This window comes from Schistocerca serialis, chromosome 10 (assembly GCF_023864345.2).
Source record: "Schistocerca serialis cubense isolate TAMUIC-IGC-003099 chromosome 10, iqSchSeri2.2, whole genome shotgun sequence".
Lineage (NCBI taxonomy): Eukaryota > Metazoa > Arthropoda > Insecta > Orthoptera > Acrididae > Schistocerca > Schistocerca serialis.
In genome coordinates this window covers 31,618,310-31,636,068 of record NC_064647.1, presented here as the reverse complement: position 1 = coordinate 31,636,068, position 17,759 = coordinate 31,618,310, and positions in this window count along the sequence as shown.

Sequence of the window (17,759 nt, the reverse complement as noted above, 5' to 3'; positions counted from 1 at the left end):
AAGAGTCAGTTATCTTGTACTTAAGTCGGCATTGTGCCTTTTGTATTTAATTCCGATGCAATTTCTGTGTTTCATCGTCAACAAGAAGGTGAGAGGGATACAGTAAACCTGAAGTGAAGCATCGGAATCTATAACTAGTGTCACAGGAATGGTTCCAAAACGTAGACAGTAAGAAGATTCAGTTTTCTTGAACTGAAGTCGGCATTGTGCATTTTATATTTAATTCCGATGCAATTTCTGTGTTTCATCGTCAATAAGAAGGTCAGAGGGATACAGTAAACCTGAGGTGAAGCATCGGAATCTATACCTAGTGTCACAGGAATGGTTCAAAACATAGACAGTGAGAAGAGTCAGTTTTCTTGTACTTAAGTCGGAATTGTGCCTTTTGTGTTTAATTCCGATGAAATTTCTGTGTTTCATCGTCAATAAGAAGGTCAGAGGGATACAGTAAACCTGAAGTGAAGCATCGGAATCTATAACTAGTGTCACAGGAATGTTTAAAAACATAAACAGTTAGAAGAGTCAGTTTTCTTGTACTTATGTCGGCATTGTGCCTTCTGTATTAAATTCCGATGCAATTTCTGTGATTCATCGTCAATAAGAAGGTCAGAGGGATCCAGAAAACCTGAACTGAAGCATCGGAATCTATAACTAATGTCACATGAATGATTCAACACATAGACAGTAAGAAGAGTTAGTTATTTTGTACTTAAGTCTTCATTGTGCCTTTTGTATTAAATTCCGATGCTATATCTGTGTTTCATCGTCAATAAGGTCAGAGGGATACAGTAAACCGGAAGTGAAGCATCGGAATCTATAACTAGTGTCACAGGAATGGTTCAAATCATAGACAGTAAGAAGAGTCAGTTTTCTTGTACTTAAGTCGGCATTATGCATTTTGTATTTAATTCCGATGCAACTTCTGTGTTTCATCGTCAATAAGAAGGTCAGAGGGATACAGTAAACTTGAAGTGAGTCATCGGAATGTATAACTAGTGTCACATGAATGGTTGAAAATATAGACAGTAAGAAGAGTCAGTTTTCTTGTACTTAAGTCGGCATTGTGCCTTTTGTTTTTAATTCCGATGGAATTTCTGTGTTTCATCGTCAAAAAGAAGGTCAGAGAGATGCAGTAAACCTGAAGTGAAGCATCGGAATCTATAACTAGTGTCACAGGAATGGTTCAAAACATAGACAGTAAGAAGAGTCAGTTTTCTTGTACTTAAGTCGGCATTGTGCCTCTAGTATTCAATTCCGATGCAATTTCTGTGTTTCATCAACAATAAGAAGGTCAGAGGGATACAGTAAACCTGAAGTGAAGCATCGGAATCTATTACTAGTGTCACAGGGATGGTTCAAAACTTAGACAATAAGAAGAGTAAGTTTTCTTGTACTTAAGTAGGCATTGTGCCTTTTGTACATAATTCCGAGGCAATTTCTGTGTTTCATCGTCAATAAGAAGGTCAGAGGGAGACAGTAAACCTGAAGTGAAGCATCGGAATCTATAACTAGTGTCACAGGAATGGTTCAAAACTTAGACAATAAGAAGAGTCAGTTTTCTTGTACTTAAGTCGGCATTGTGCCATTTGTATTTAATTCTGATGCAATTTCTGTGTTTCATCGTCAATAAGAAGGTCAGAGGGATACAGTAAACATGAAGTGAAGCGTCGGAATCTATAACTAGTGTCACAGGAATGGTTCAAAACATAGACAGTAAGAAGAGTCAGTTTTCTTCTACTTAAGTCGGCATTCCGCCTTTTGTATTTAATTCCGTTGCAATTTCTGTGTTTCATCGTCAATAACAAGGTCACAGGGATACACTAAACCTGAAGTGAAGCATCGGAATCTATAACTAGTGTCACAGGAATGGTTCAAACATAGACAGTAAGAAGAGTCAGTTTTCTTGTACTTAAGTCGGCATTGTGCATTTTGTATTTAATTCCTATGCAATTTCTGTGTTTCATCGTCAATAAGAAGGTCAGAGGGATACAGTAAACATGAAGTGAAGCATCGGAATCAGTATTTAGTGTCACAGGAATGGTTCAAATTATAGACAGTAAGTAGAGTCAGTTTTCTTGTACTTAGTTCGGCAATGTGCCTTTTCTATTTAATTCCGACGCAATTTCTGTGTTTCATCGTCAATATGAAGGTCAGAGGGATACAGTAAACCTGAAGTGAAGCATCGGCATCTGTAACTATTGTCACAGGAATGGTTCAAAACATAGACAGTAAGGAGAGTCTGTTTTCTTCTACTTAAGTCGGCATTTTTCCTTTTCTATTTAATTCCGATGCAATTTCTATGTTTCATCGTCAATAAGAAGGTCACAGGGATACAGTAAACCTGAAGTGAAGCATCGGAATGTATAACAAGTGTCACAGGAATGGTTCACAACATAGACAGTAAGAAGAGTCAGTTTTCTTGTACTTAAGTCGGCATTGTGCTTTTTGTATTTAATTCCGATGCAATTTCTGTGGTTCATCATCAATAAGAAGGTCAGAGGGATACAGCAAACCTGAAGTGAAGCATCGGAATCTATATTTAGTGTCACAGGAATGGTTCAATTCATAGACAGTAAGAAGAGTCAGTTTTTTTGTACTTAAGTCGGCATTGTGCATTTTCTATTTAATTCCGATGCCATTTCTGTGTTTCATCGTCAATAAGGCGGTCAGAGGTATACAGTAGACCTGAAGTGAAGCATCGGAATCTATAACTAGTGTCACAGGAATGGTTCAAAACATAGACAGTAAGAAGAGTCAGTTCTCTTGTACTTAAGTCGGCATTGTTCCTTTTCCATTTAATTCCGATGCAATTTCTATGTTTCATCGTCAACAAGAAGGTCAGAGGGATACAGAGAACCTGAAGTGAAGCATCGGAATCTATAACGAGTGTCACAGGAATGGATCAAAGCATAGACAGTAAGAAGAGTCAGTTTTCTTTTACTTAAGTCGGCATAGTGCCTTTTGTATTTAATTCCGAAGCAATAAGAAGGTCAGAGGGATACAGTAAACCTGGAGTAAAACATCGGAATCTTTAATTAGTGTCACATGAATGGTTCAAACATAGACAGTAAGAAGAGTCAGTTTTCTTGTACATAAGTCGGCATTGTGCCTTTTGTATTTAATTCCGATGCAATTTCTGTGTTTCATCGTCAATAAGAAGATCAGAGGGGTAAAGTATACCTGAAGTGAAGCATCGGAATCTAAAATTAGTGTCACATGAATTTTTCAAAACATAGACAGTAAGTAGAGTCAGTTTTCTTTTACTTAAGTCGGCATTGTGAATTTTGTATTTAATTCCGATGCAATTTCTGTGTTTCATCGTCAATAAGAAGGACAGAGGGATACAGTAAACCTGAAGTGAAGCATCGGAATCTATAACTAGTGTCACAGGAATGGTTCAAAACATAGGCAGTAAGAAGAGTCAGTTTCCTTCTACTTAAGTCGGCATTGTGACTTTTGTATTTAATTCCGATGGAATTTCTGTGTTTCATCGTCAATAAGAAGGTCAGAGGGATACAGTAAACCTGAGGTGAAGCATCGGAATCTATATCTAGTGTCACAGGAATGGTTCAAAACATAGACAGTGAGAAGAGTCAGTTTTCTTGTACTTAAGTCGGAATTGTGCCTTTTGTATTTAATTCCGATGAAATTTCTGTGTTTCATCGTCAATAAGAAGGTCAGAGGGATACAGTAAACCTGAAGTGAAGCATCGGAATCTATAACTAGTGTCACAGGAATGGTTCAAAACATAAACTGTAAGAAGAGTCAGTTTTCTTGAACTTAAGTCGGCATTGTGCCTTCTGTATTTAATTCCGATGCAATTTCTGTGATTCATCGTCAATAAGAAGGTCAGAGGGATCCAGTAAACCTGAAGTGAAGCATCGGAATCTATAACTAATGTCACATGAATGGTTCAACACATAGACAGTAAGAAGAGTTAGTTATCTTGTACTTAAGTCTTCATTGCGCCTTTTGTATTTAATTCCGATGCTATTTCTGTGTTTCATCGTCAACAAGAAGGTGAGAGGGATACAGTAAACCTGAAGTGAAGCATCGGAATCTATAACTAGTGTCACAGGAATGGTTCCGAACGTAGACAGTAAGAAGATTCAGTTTTCTTGAACTTAAGTCGGCATTGTGCATTTTATATTTAATTCCGATGCAATTTCTGTGTTTCATCGTCAATAAGAAGGTCAGAGGGATACAGTAAACCTGAAGTGAAGCGTCGGAATCTATAACTAGTGTCACAGGAATGGTTCAAAACATAGACAGTAAGAAGAGTCAGTTTTCTTGTACTTAAGTCGGCATTGTGCCTTTTGTATTTAATTCCGATGCAATTGCTGTGTTTCATCGTCAATAAGAAGGTCAGAGGGATACAGTAAACCTGAGGTGAAGCATCGGAATCTATATCTAGTGTCACAGGAATGGTTCAAATCATAGACAGTGAGAAGAGTCAGTTTTCTTGTACTTAAGTCGGAATTGTGCCTTTTGTATTTAATTCCGATGAAATTTCTTTGTTTCATCGCCAATAAGAAGGTCAGAGGGATACAGTAAACCTGAGGTGAAGCATCGGAATCTATACCTAGTGTCACAGGAATGGTTCAAAACATAGACAGTAAGAAGAGTCAGTTTTCTTGTACTTAAGTCGGCATTGTGCCTTTTGTATTTAATTCCGATGGAATTTCTGTGTTTCATCGTCAAAAAGAAGGTCAGAGAGATGCAGTAAACCTGAAGTGAAGCATCGGAATCTATAACTAGTGTCACAGGAATGGTTCAAAACATAGACAGTAAGAAGAGTCAGTTTTCTTGTACTTAAGTCGGCAATGTGCCTTTAGTATTCAATTCCGATGCAATTTCTGTGTTTCATCAACAATAAGAAGGTCAGAGGGATACAGTAAACCTGAAGTGAAGCATCGGAATCTATTGCTAGTGTCACAGGGATGGTTCAATTCTTGGACAATAATAAGAGTAAGTTTTCTTGTACTTAAGTAGGCATTGTGCCTTTTGTATTTAATTCCGACGCAATTTCTGTGTTTCATCGTCAATAAGAAGGTCAGAGGGATACAGTAAACCTGAAGTGAAGCATCGGAATCTATAACTAGTGTCACACGAATGGTTCAAAACATAGACAGTAAGAAGAGTCAGTTTTCTTCTACTTAAGTCGGCATTCCGCCTTTTGTATTTAATTCCGTTGCAATTTCTGTGTTTCATCGTCATTAACAAGGTCACAGGGATACACTAAACCTGAAGTGAAGCATCGGAATCTATAACTAGTGTCACATTAATGGTTCAAACATAGACAGTAAGTAGAGTCAGTTTTCTTGTACTTAAGTCGGCATTGTGCATTTTGTATTTAATTCCTATGCTATTTCTGTGTTTCATCGTCAATAAGAAGGTCAGAGGGATACAGTAAACATGAAGTGAAGCATCGGAATCAGTATTTAGTGTCACAGGAATGGTTCAAATTATAGACAGTAAGTAGAGTCAGTTTTCTTGTACTTAGTTCGGCAATGTGCCTTTTCTATCTAATTCCGACGCAATTTCTGTGTTTCATCGTCAATAAGAAGGTCAGAGGGATACAGTAAACCTGAAGTGAAGCATCGGCATCTATAACTATTGTCACAGGAATGGTTCAAAACATAGACAGTAAGAAGAGTCTGTTTTCTTGTACTTAAGTCGGCATTTTTCCTTTTCTATTTAATTCCGATGCAATTTCTATGTTTCATCGTCAATAAGAAGGTCACAGGGATACAGTAAACCTGAAGTGAAGCATCGGAATGTATAACAAGTGTCACAGGAATGGTTCACAACATAGACAGTAAGAAGAGTCAGTTTTCTTGTACTTAAGTCGGCATTGTGCTCTTTGTATTTAATTCCGATGCAATTTTTGTGGTTCATCATCAATAAGAAGGTCAGAGGGATACAGCAAACCTGAAGTGAAGCATCGGAATCTATATTTAGTGTCACAGGAATGGTTCAATTCATAGACAGTAAGAAGAGTCAGTTTTTTTGTACTTAAGTCGGCATTGTGCATTTTCTATTTAATTCCGATGCCATTTCTGTGTTTCATCGTCAATAAGGCGGTCAGAGGTATACAGTAAACCTGAAGTGAAGCATCGGAATCTATAACTAGTCTCACAGGAATGGTTCAAAACATAGACAGTAAGAAGAGTCAGTTCCCTTGTACTTAAGTCGGCATTGTTCCTTTTCCATTTAATTCCAATGCAATTTCTATGTTTCATCGTCTACAAGAAGGTCAGAGGGATACAGGGAACCTGAAGTGAAGCATCGGAATCTATAACGAGTGTCACAGGAATGGATCAAAGCATAGACAGTAAGAAGAGTCAGTTTTCACTTACTTAAGTCGGCATAGTGCCTTTTGTATTTAATTCCGAAGCAATAAGAAGGTCAGAGGGATACAGTAAACCTGGAGTAAAACATCGGAATCTATAATTAGTGTCACATGAATGGTTCAAACATAGACAGTAAGAAGAGTCAGTTTTCTTGTACATAAGTCGGCATTGTGCCTTTTGTATTTAATTCCGATGCAATTTCTGTGTTTCATCGTCAATAAGAAGATCAGAGGGATAAAGTATACCTGAAGTGAAGCATCGGAATCTATAATTATTGTCACATGAATGTTTCAAAACATAGACAGTAAGAAGAGTCAGTTTTCTTTTACTTAAGTCGGCATTGTGCCTTTTGTATTTAATTCCGATGCAATTTCTGTGTTTCATCGTCAATAAGAAGGTCAGAGGGATACAGTAAACCTGAAGTGAAGCATCGGAATCTATAACTAGTGTCACAGGAATGGTTCAAAACATAGGCAGTAAGAAGAGTCAGTTTCCTTCTACTTAAGTCGGCATTGTGACCTTTGTATTTAATTCCGATGGAATTTCTGTGTTTCATCGTCAATAAGAAGGTCAGAGGGATACAGTAAACCTGAGGTGAAGCATCGGAATCTATATCTAGTGTCACAGGAATGGTTCAAAACATAGACAGTGAGAAGAGTCAGTTTTCTTGTACTTAAGTCGGAATTGTGCCTTTTGTATTTAATTCCGATGAAATTTCTGTGTTTCATCGTCAATAAGAAGGTCAGAGGGATACAGTAAACCTGAAGTGAAGCATCGGAATCTATAACTAGTGTCACAGGAATGGTTCAAAACATAAACAGTAAGAAGAGTCAGTTTTCTTGTACTTAAGTCGGCATTGTGCCTTCTGTATTTAATTCCGATGCAATTTCTGTGATTCATCGTCAATAAGAAGGTCAGAGGGATCCAGTAAACCTGAAGTGAAGCATCGGAATCTATAACTAATGTCACATGAATGGTTCAACACATAGACAGTAAGAAGAGTTAGTTATCTTGTACTTAAGTCTTCATTGCGCCTTTTGTATTTAATTCCGATGCTATTTCTGTGTTTCATCGTCAACAAGAAGGTGAGAGGGATACAGTAAACATGAAGTGAAGCGTCGGAATCTATAACTAGTGTCACAGGAATGGTTCAAAACATAGACAGTAAGAAGAGTCAGTTTTCTTGTACTTAAGTCGGCATTGTGCCTTTTGTATTTAATTCCGATGCAATTTCTGTGTTTCATCGTCAATAAGAAGGTCAGAGGGATACAGTAAACCTGAGGTGAAGCATCGGAATCTATATCTAGTGTCACAGAAATGGTTCAAAACACAGACAGTGAGAAGAGTCAGTTTTCTTGTACTTAAGTCGGAATTGTGCCTTTTGTATTTAATTCCGATGAAATTTCTGTGTTTCATCGTCAATAAGAAGGTCAGAGGGATACAGTAAACCGGAAGTGAAGCATCGGAATCTATAACTAGTGTCACAGGAATGGTTCAAATCATAGACAGTAAGAAGAGTCAGTTTTCTTGTACTTAAGTCGGCATTATGCCTTTTGTATTTAATTCCGATGCAATTTCTGTGTTTCATCGTCAATAAGAAGGTCAGAGGGATACAGTAAACCTGAAGTGAGGCATCGGAATGAATAACTAGTGCCACATGAAAGGTTGAAATCATTGACAGTAAGAAAAGTCAGTTTTCTTGTACTTAAGTCGGCATTGTGCCTTTTGTATTTAATTCCGATGCAATTTCTGCGTTTCAACGTCAAAAAGAAGGTCAGAGAGATGCAGTAAACGTGAAGTGAAGCATCGGAATCTGTAACTAGTGTCACAGGAATGGTTCAAAACATAGACAGTAAGAAGAGTAAGTTTTCTTGTACTTAAGTCGGCATTGTGCCTTTGGTATTCAATTCCGATGCAATTTCTGTGTTTCATCAACAATACGAAGGTCAGAGGGATACAGTAAACCTGAAGTGAAGCATCGGAATCAATTACTAGTGTCACAGGGATGGTTCAAAACTTAGACACTAAGAAGAGTAAGTTTTCTTGTACTTAAGTAGGCATTGTGCCTTTTGTAACTAACTCCTTGCAATTTCGGTTTTTCATCGTCAATAGGAAGGCCAGAGGGATACAGTAAACCTGAAGTGAAGCATCGGAATCCATAACTAGGGTCACATGAATGGTTCAAAACATAGACAGTAAGAAGAGTCAGTTTTCTTGTACTTAAGTCGGCATTGTGCTTTTTGTATTTAATTCCGATGCAATTTCTGTGTTTCATCGTCAATAAGAAGGTCAGAGGGATACAGTAAACCTGAAGTGAAGCTTCGGAATCAATATTTAGTGTCCCAGGAATGGTTCAAAAAATAGACAGTACGAAGAGTCAGTTTTCTTGTACTTAATTTGGAATTGTGCCATTTGTATTTAACGCCGATGCAATATCTGTGTTTCATCGTCAATAAGAAGGTCAGAGGGATACAGTAAACCTGAAGTGAAGCTTCGGAATCAATATTTAGTGTTACAGGAATGGTTCAAAACATAGACAGTACGGAGAGTCAGTTTTCTTGTACCTAATTCGGCATTGTGCCTTTTCTATTGAATTCCGACGCAATGTCTGTGTTTCATAGTCAATAAGGAAGTCTGAGGGATACAGTTAACCTGAAGTGAAGTATCGGCATCTATAACTAGTGTCACAGGAATGGTTCAAAACATAGACAGTATGAAGAGTCAGTTTTCTTGTACTTAAGTCGGCATTGTTCCTTTTTTATTTAATTCCGATGCTATTTCTATGTTTCATCGACAATATGAAGGTCACAGGGATACAGTAAACCTGAAGTGAAGCATCGGAATCCATAACTAGTGTCACAGGAATGGTTCAAAACATAGACAGTAAGAAGAGTCAGTTTTCTTGTACTTAAGTCGGCATTGTGCCTTTTGTATTCAATTACGATGCAATTTCTGTGCTTCATCAACAATACGAAGGTCAGAGGGATACAGTAAACCTGAAGTGAAGCATCGGAATCTCTAAGTAGTGTCAAAGGAATGGTTCAGAACTTAGACAGTAAAAGAGTCAGTCTTTTTGTACTTAAGTCGGCATTGTGCCTTTTGTATTTATTTCCGATGCAATTTCTGTGTTTCATCGTCAATAAGAAGGTCAGAGGGATACAGTAAACCTGAAGTAAAGCATCGGAATCTATAACTAGTGTCACATGAATGGTTCAAAACATAGACAGTAAAAAGAGTCAGTTTTCTTGTACGTAAGTCGGCATTGTGCTTTTTTGTATTTAATTCCGATGCAATTTCTGTGTTTCATCGTCAATAAGAAGGTCAGAGGGATACAGTAAACCTGAAGTGAAGCATCAGAATCTATATTTAGTGTCACTGGAATGGTTCAAATCATAGACAGTAAGAAGAGTAAGTTTTCTTGTACTTAAGTCGGCATTGTGCCTTTTCTCTTTAATTCCGATGCAATTTCTGTGTTTCATCGTCAATAAGAAGGTCAGAGGGATACAGTAAACCTGAAGTGAAGCATCGGAATCTATAACTAGTGTCACAGGAATGGTTCAAAACATAGACAGAAAGAAGAGTCAGTTTTCTTGTACTTAAGTCGGCATTGTTCCTTTTCTATTTAATTCCGATGCAATTTCTATGTTTCATCGTCAATAAGAAGGTCAGAGGGATACAGTAAATCTGAAGTGAAGCATCGGAATCTATAACTAGTGTCACAGGAATGGATCAAAACATAGATAGTAAAAAGAGTCAGTTTTCTTGTACTTAAGTCGGCATTGTGCCTTTTGTATTTCATTCCGAAACAATTTCTGTGATTCATCGTCAGTAAGAAGGTCAGAGGGATACAGTAAACCTAGAGTAATGCATCGGAATCTATAACTAGTGTCACATGAATGGTTTAAAACATTGACAGTAAGAAGAGTCACTTTTCTTCTACGTAAGACGGCATTGTGCCTTTTGTATTTAATTCCGTTGCAATTTCTGTGTTTCATCGTCAATAAGAAGGTCAGAGGGATACAGTAAACCTGAAGTGAAGCATCGGAATCTATAACTACTGTCACAGGAATGGTTCAAAACAAAGACAGTAAGAAGAGTCAGTTTTCTTGTACTTAAGTCGGCATTGTGCCTCTTGTATTTAATTCCGATGCAATTTCAGTGTTTCATCGCCATTAGGGAGGTCAGAGGGAATCAGTGAACCCGAAGTGAAGCATCGGAATCTATAACTAGTGTCACAGGAATCGTTCAAAACATAGACAGTAAGAAGAGTCAGTTTTTTGTACTTAAGTCTCCATTGTGCCTTTTGTATTTAGTTCCGATGCAATTTCTGTGTTTCATCGTCAATAAGATGGTCAGAGGAATACAGTAAACCTGAAGTGAAGCATCGGAATCTGTAACTAGTGTCACAGGAATGGTTCAAAACATAGACAATAGGAAGAGTCAGTTTTCTTGTACTTAATTCGTCATTGTTCCAATTGTATTTCATTCCGATGTAATATCTGTATTTCATCGTCAATAAGAAGGTCACAGGGATACAGTAAACCTGAAGTGAAGCATCAGAATCTATAACTAGTGTCACAGGAATGGTTCAAAACATGGACTGTAAGAAGAGTAAGTTTTCTTGTACCTAAGTCGGCATTGTGCCTTTTGTATTTAACTCCGATGCAATTTCTGTGTTACAACGTCAATAAGAAGGTCAGAGGGATACAGTAAACCTGAGGTGAAGCATCAGAATCTATAACTAGTGTCATAGGAATGGTTCAAAACATAGACAGTAAGAAGAGTCAGTTTTCTTGTACATAAGTCGGCATTATGCCTTTTGTATTTAATTCCGAAGCAATTTCTGTGTTTCATTGTCAATAAGAAGGTCAGAGGGATACAGTAAACCTGAAGTGAAGCATCGGAATCTATAACCAGTGTCACAGGAATGGTTCAAACATAGACAGTAAGAAGAGTCCGTTTTCTTGTACTTATGTCGGCATTGTGCCTTTTGTATTTAATTCCGTTGCAATTTCTGTTTTTCATCGTCCATTAGAAGGCCAGAGGGATACAGAAAACCTGAAGTGAAGCTTCGGAATCAATATTTAGTGTCACAGGAATATTTCAAAACATAGACAGTACGAAGAGTCAATTTTCTTGTACTTAATTCGGCATTGTGCCTTTTGTATTTAACTCCGATGCAATATCTGTGTTTCATCGTCAATAAGAAGGTCAGAGGGATACAGTAAACCTGAAGTGAAGCGCCGGAATCAATATTTAGTGTCACAGGAATGGTTCAAAACATAGACAGTATGAAGAGTCAGTTTTCTTGTACTTAATTTGGCATTGTGCCTTTTGTGATTAACTCCGATGCAATATCTGTGTTTCATCGTCAATAAGAAGGTCAGAGGGATACAGTAAACCTGAAGTGATGCTTCGGAATCAATATTTAGTGTTACAGGAATGGTTCAAAACATAGACAGTACGGAGAGTCAGTTTTCTTGTACCTAATTCGGCATTGTACCTTCTCTATTGAATTCCGACGCAATGTCTTTGTTTCATAGTCAATAAGGAGGTCTGAGGGATACAGTTAACCTGAAGTGAAGTATCGGCATCTATAACTAGTGTCACAGGAATGGTTCAAAACATAGACAGTAAGAAGAGTCAGTTTTCTAGTACTTAAGTCGGCATTGTTCCTTTTCTATTTAATTCCGATGCAATTTCTTTGTTTCATCGACAAAATGAAGGTCAGAGTGATACAGTAAACCTGAAGTGAAGCATCGGAATCTATAACTAGTGTCACAGGAATGGTTCAAAACATAGACAGTAAGAAGAGAGAATTTTCTTGTACTTAAGTCGGCATTGTGCCTTTTGTATTTAATTCCGATGCAATTTCTGTGTTTCATCAACAATAAGAAGGTCAGAGGGATACAGTAATCCTGAAGTGAAGCATCGGAATCTGTAACTAGTGTCAAAGGAATGGTTCTGAACTTAGACAGTAAAAGAGCCAGTTTTCTTGTACTTAAGTCGGCATTGCGCCTTTTGTATTTATTTCCGATGCAATTTCTGTGTTTCATCGTCAATAAGAAGGTCAGAGGGATACAGTAAACCTGAAGTGAAGCATCGGAATCTATAACTAGTGTCACATGAATGGTTCAAAACATAGACAGTCAAAAGAGTCAGTTTTCTTGTACGTAAGTCGGCATTGTGCTTTTTGTATTTACATCCGATGCAATTTCTGTGTTTCATCGTCAATACGAATGTCAGAGGGATACAGTAAACCTGAAGTGAAGCATCAGAATCTATATTTAGTGTCACAGGAATGGTTCAAAACATAGACAGTAAGAAGAGTCAGTTTTCTTGTACTTAAGTCGGCATTGTGCCTTTTCTATTTAATTCCGATGCAATTTCTGTGTTTCATCGTCAATAAGAAGGTCAGAGGGATACAGTAAACCTGAAGTGAAGCATCGGAATCTACAACTAGTGTCACAGGAATGGTTCAAAACATAGACAGAAAGAAGAGTCAGCTTTCTTGTACTTAAGTCGGCATTGTTCCTTATCTATTTAATTCCGATGCAATTTCTATGTTTCATCGTCAATAAGAAGGTCAGAGGGATACAGTAAATCTGAAGTGAAGCATCGGAATCTATAACTAGTGTCACAGGAATGGATCAAAACATAGACAGTAAAAAGTGTCAGTTTTCTTGTACTTAAGTCGGCATTGTTCCTTTTGTATTTCATTCCGAAACAATTTCTGTGATTCATCGTCAATAAGAAGGTCAGAGGGATACAGTAAACCTAGAGTAAAGCTTCGGAATCTATAACTAGTGTCACATGAATGGTTTAAAACATTGACAGTAAGAAGTGTCAGTTTACTTGTACTTAAGTCGGCATTGTGCCTTTTGTTTTTAATTCCGATGCAATTTCTGTGTTTCATCGCCAATGAGAAGGACAGAGGAATACAGTAAACCTGAGTGAAGCATCGGAATCAATAACTAGAGTCACAGGAATCTTTCAAAACATAGACAGTAAGAAGAGTCAGTTTTCTTGTACTTAAGACGACGTTGTGCCTTTTGTGTTTAATTCCGATGCAATTTCTGTGTTTCATCGTCAATAAGAAGGTCAGAGGGATACAGTAAACCTGAAGTGAAGCATCGGAATCTATAACTAATGTCACAGGAATGGTTCAAAACAAAGACAGTAAGAAGAGTCAGTTTTCTTGTACTTAAGTCGGCATTGTGCCTCTTGAATTTAATTCCGATGCAATTTCAGTGTTTCATCGTCAATAAGAAGGTCAGAGGGAAACAGTGAACCTGAAGTGAAGCATCTGAATCTATAACTAGTGTCACAGGAATGGTTCAAAGCATAGACTGTAAGAAGAGTAAGTTTTCTTGCACTTAAGTCGGCATTGTGCCTTTTGTATTTAACTGCGATGCAATTTCTGTGTTACAACGTCAATACGAAGGTCAAAGGGATACAATAAACCTGAAGTGAAGCATCGGAATCAATATTTAGTGTCACAGGAATGGTTCAAAATATAGACAGTAAGAAGAGTCAGCTTTCTTGTACTTAATTCGGCATTGTGCCTTTTCTATTTAATTCCGACGCAATTTTTGTGTTTCATCGTCAATAAGAAGGTCAGAGGGATACAGTAAACCTGAAGTAAAGCACCGGCATCTATAACTAGTTTCACAGGAATGGTTCAAACATAGACAGTAAGAAGAGTCAGTTTTCTTGTACTTATGTCGGCATTGTTCCTTTTCTATTTAATTCCGATGCAATTTCTATGTTTCATCGTCAATAAGAAGGTTACAGGGATACAGTAAACCTGAAGGGAAGCATCGGAATCTATAACAAGTGTCACAGGAATGGTTCAAAACATAGACAGTAAGAAGAGTCAGTATTCTTGTACTTAAGTCGGCATTGAGCTTTTTGTATTTAATTCCGATGCAATTTCTCTGGTTCATCATCAATAAGAAGGTCAGAGGGATACAGCAAACCTGAAGTGAAGCGTCAGAATCTATATTTAGTGTCACAGGAATGGTTCAATTCATAGACAGTAAGAAGAGTCAGTTTTCTTGTACTTAAGTCGGTATTGTGCATTTTCTATTTAATTCCGATGCCATGTCTGTGTTTCATCGTCAATAAGACCGTCAGATGGATACAGAAAACCATAAGTGAAGCATCGGAATCTATAAGTAATGTCACAGGAATGGTTCAAAACTAAGACAGTAAGAAGAGTCAGTTTTCTTGCACTTAAGTCGGCATTGTGCCTTTTGTATTTAATTCCGATGCAATTTCTGTTTTTCAACAACAATAAGAAGGTCAGAGGGATACAGTAAACCTGAAGTGAAGCATCGGAATCTATAACTAGTGTCAAAGGAATGGTTCTGAACTTAGACAGTAAAAGAGTCAGTTTTCTTGTACTTAAGTCGGCATTGCGCCGTTTGTATTTATTTCCGATGCAATTTCTGTGTTTCATCGTCAATAAGAAGGTCAGAGGGATACAGTAAACCTGTAGTGAAGCATCGGAATCTATAACTAGTGTCACATGAATGGTTCAAAACATAGACAGTAAAAAGAGTCAGTTTTCTTGTACGTAAGTCGGCATTGTGCTTTTTGTATTTAAATCCGATGCAATTTCTGTGTTTCATCGTCAATACGAATGTCAGAGGGATACAGTAAACCTGAAGTGAAGCATCAGAATCTATATTTAGCGTCACAGGAATGGTTCAAAACATAGACAGTAAGAAGAGTCACTTTTCTTGTACTTAAGTCGGCATTGTGCCTTTTCTATTTAATTCCGATGCAATTTCTGTGTTTCATCGTCAATAAGAAGGTCAGAGGGATACAGTAAACCTGAAGTGAAGCATCGGAATCTATAACTAGTGTCACAGGAATGGTTCAAAACATAGACAGAAAGAAGAGTCAGCTTTCTTGTACTTAAGTCGGCATTGTTCCTTATCTATTTAATTCCGATGCAATTTCTATGTTTCATCGTCAATAAAAAGGTCAGAGGGATACAGTAAATCTGAAGTGAAGCATCGGAATCAATAACTAGTGTCACAGGAATGTATCAAAACATAGACAGTAAAAAGTGTCAGTTTTCTTGTACTTAAGTCGGCATTGTTCCTTTTGTATTTCATTCCGAAACAATTTCTGTGATTCATCGTCAATAAGAAGGCCAGAGGGATACAGTAAACCTAGAGTAAAGCTTCGGAATCTATAACTAGTGTCACATGAATGGTTTAAAACATTGACAGTAAGAAGTGTCAGTTTACTTGTACTTAAGTCGGCATTGTGCCTTTTGTTTTTAATTCCGATGCAATTTCTGTGTTTCATCGCCAATGAGAAGGACAGAGGAATACAGTAAACCTGAGTGAAGCATCGGAATCTATAACTAGAGTCACAGGAATCTTTCAAAACATAGACAGTAAGAAGAGTCAGTTTTCTTGTACTTAAGACGACGTTGTGCCTTTTGTGTTTAATTCCGATGCAATTTCTGTGTTTCATCGTCAATAAGAAGGTCAGAGGGATACAGTAAACCTGAAGTGAAGCATCTGAATCTATAACTAGTATCACAGGAATGGTTCAAAGCATAGACTGTAAGAAGAGTAAGTTTTCTTGCACTTAAGTCGGCATTGTGCCTTTTGTATTTAACTCCGATGCAATTTCTGTGTTACAACGTCAATACGAAGGTCAAAGGGAAACAATAAACCTGAAGTGAAGCATCGGAATCAATATATAGTGTCACAGGAATGGTTCAAAATATAGACAGTAAGAAGAGTCAGTTTTCTTGTACTTAATTCGGCATTGTGCCTTTTCTATTTAATTCCGACGCAATTTTTGTGTTTCATCGTCAATAAGAAGGTCAGAGGGATACAGTAAACCTGAAGTAAAGCACCAGCATCTATAACTAGTGTCACAGGAATGGTTCAAATCATAGACAGTATGAAGAGTCAGTTTTCTTGTACTTAATTTGGCATTGTGCCTTTTGTGATTAACTCCGATGCAATATCTGTGTTTCATTGTCAATAAGACGGTCAGAGGGATACAGTAAACCTGAAGTGATGCTTCGGAATCAATATTTAGTGTTACAGGAATGGTTCAAAACATAGACAGTACGGAGAGTCAGTTTTCTTGTACCTAATTCGGCATTGTACCTTTTCTATTGAATTCCGACGCAATGTCTTTGTTTCATAGTCAATAAGGAGGTCTGAGGGATACAGTTAACCTGAAGTGAAGTATCGGCATCTATAACTAGTGTCACAGGAATGGTTCAAAACATAGACAGTAAGAAGAGTCAGTTTTCTTGTACTTAAGTCGGCATTGTTCCTTTTCTATTTAATTCCGATGCAATTTCTTTGTTTCATCGACAAAATGAAGGTCAGAGTGATACAGTAAACCTGAAGTGAAGCATCGGATCTACAACTAGTGTCACAGGAATGGTTCAAAACATAGACAGTAAGAAGAGACAGTTTTCTTGTACTTAAGTCGGCATAGTGCCTTTTGTATTTAATTCCGATGCAATTTCTGTGTTTCATCAACAATAAGAAGGTCAGAGGGATACAGTAAACCTGAAGTGAAGCATCGGAATCTATAACTAGTGTCAAAGGAATGGTTCTGAACTTAGACAGTAAAAGAGTCAGTTTTCTTGTACTTAAGTCGGCATTGCGCCTTTTGTATTTATTTCCGGTTCAATTTCTGTGTTTCATCGTCAATAAGAAAGTCAGAGGGATACAGTAAACCTGAAGTGAAGCATCGGAATCTATAACTAGTGTCACATGAATGGTTCAAAACATAGACAGTAAAAAGAGTCAGTTTTCTTGTACGTAAGTCGGCATTGTGCTTTTTGTATTTAATTCCGATGCAATTTCTGTGTTTCATCGTCAATACGAATATCAGAGGGATACAGTAAACCTGATGTGAAGCATCAGAATCTATATTTAGTGTCACAGGAATGGTTCAAAACATAGACAGTTAGAAGAGTCAGTTTTCTTGTACTTAAGTCGGCATTGTGCCTTTTCTATTTAATTCCGATGCAATTTCTGTGTTTCATCGTCAATAAGAAGGTCAGAGGGATACAGTAAACCTGAAGTGAAGCATCGGAATCTATAACTAGTGTCACAGGAATGGTTCAAAACATAGACAGAAAGAAGAGTCAGCTTTCTTGTACTTAAGTCGGCATTGTTCCTTATCTATTTAATTCCGATGCAATTTCTATGTTTCATCGTCAATAAAAAGGTCAGAGGGATACAGTAAATCTGAAGTGAAGCATCGGAATCTATTACTAGTGTCACAGGAATGGATCAAAACATAGACAGTAAAAAGTGTCAGTTTTCTTGTACTTAAGTCGGCATTGTTCCTTTTGTATTTCATTCCGAAACAATTTCTGTGATTCATCGTCAATAAGAAGGTCAGAGGGAT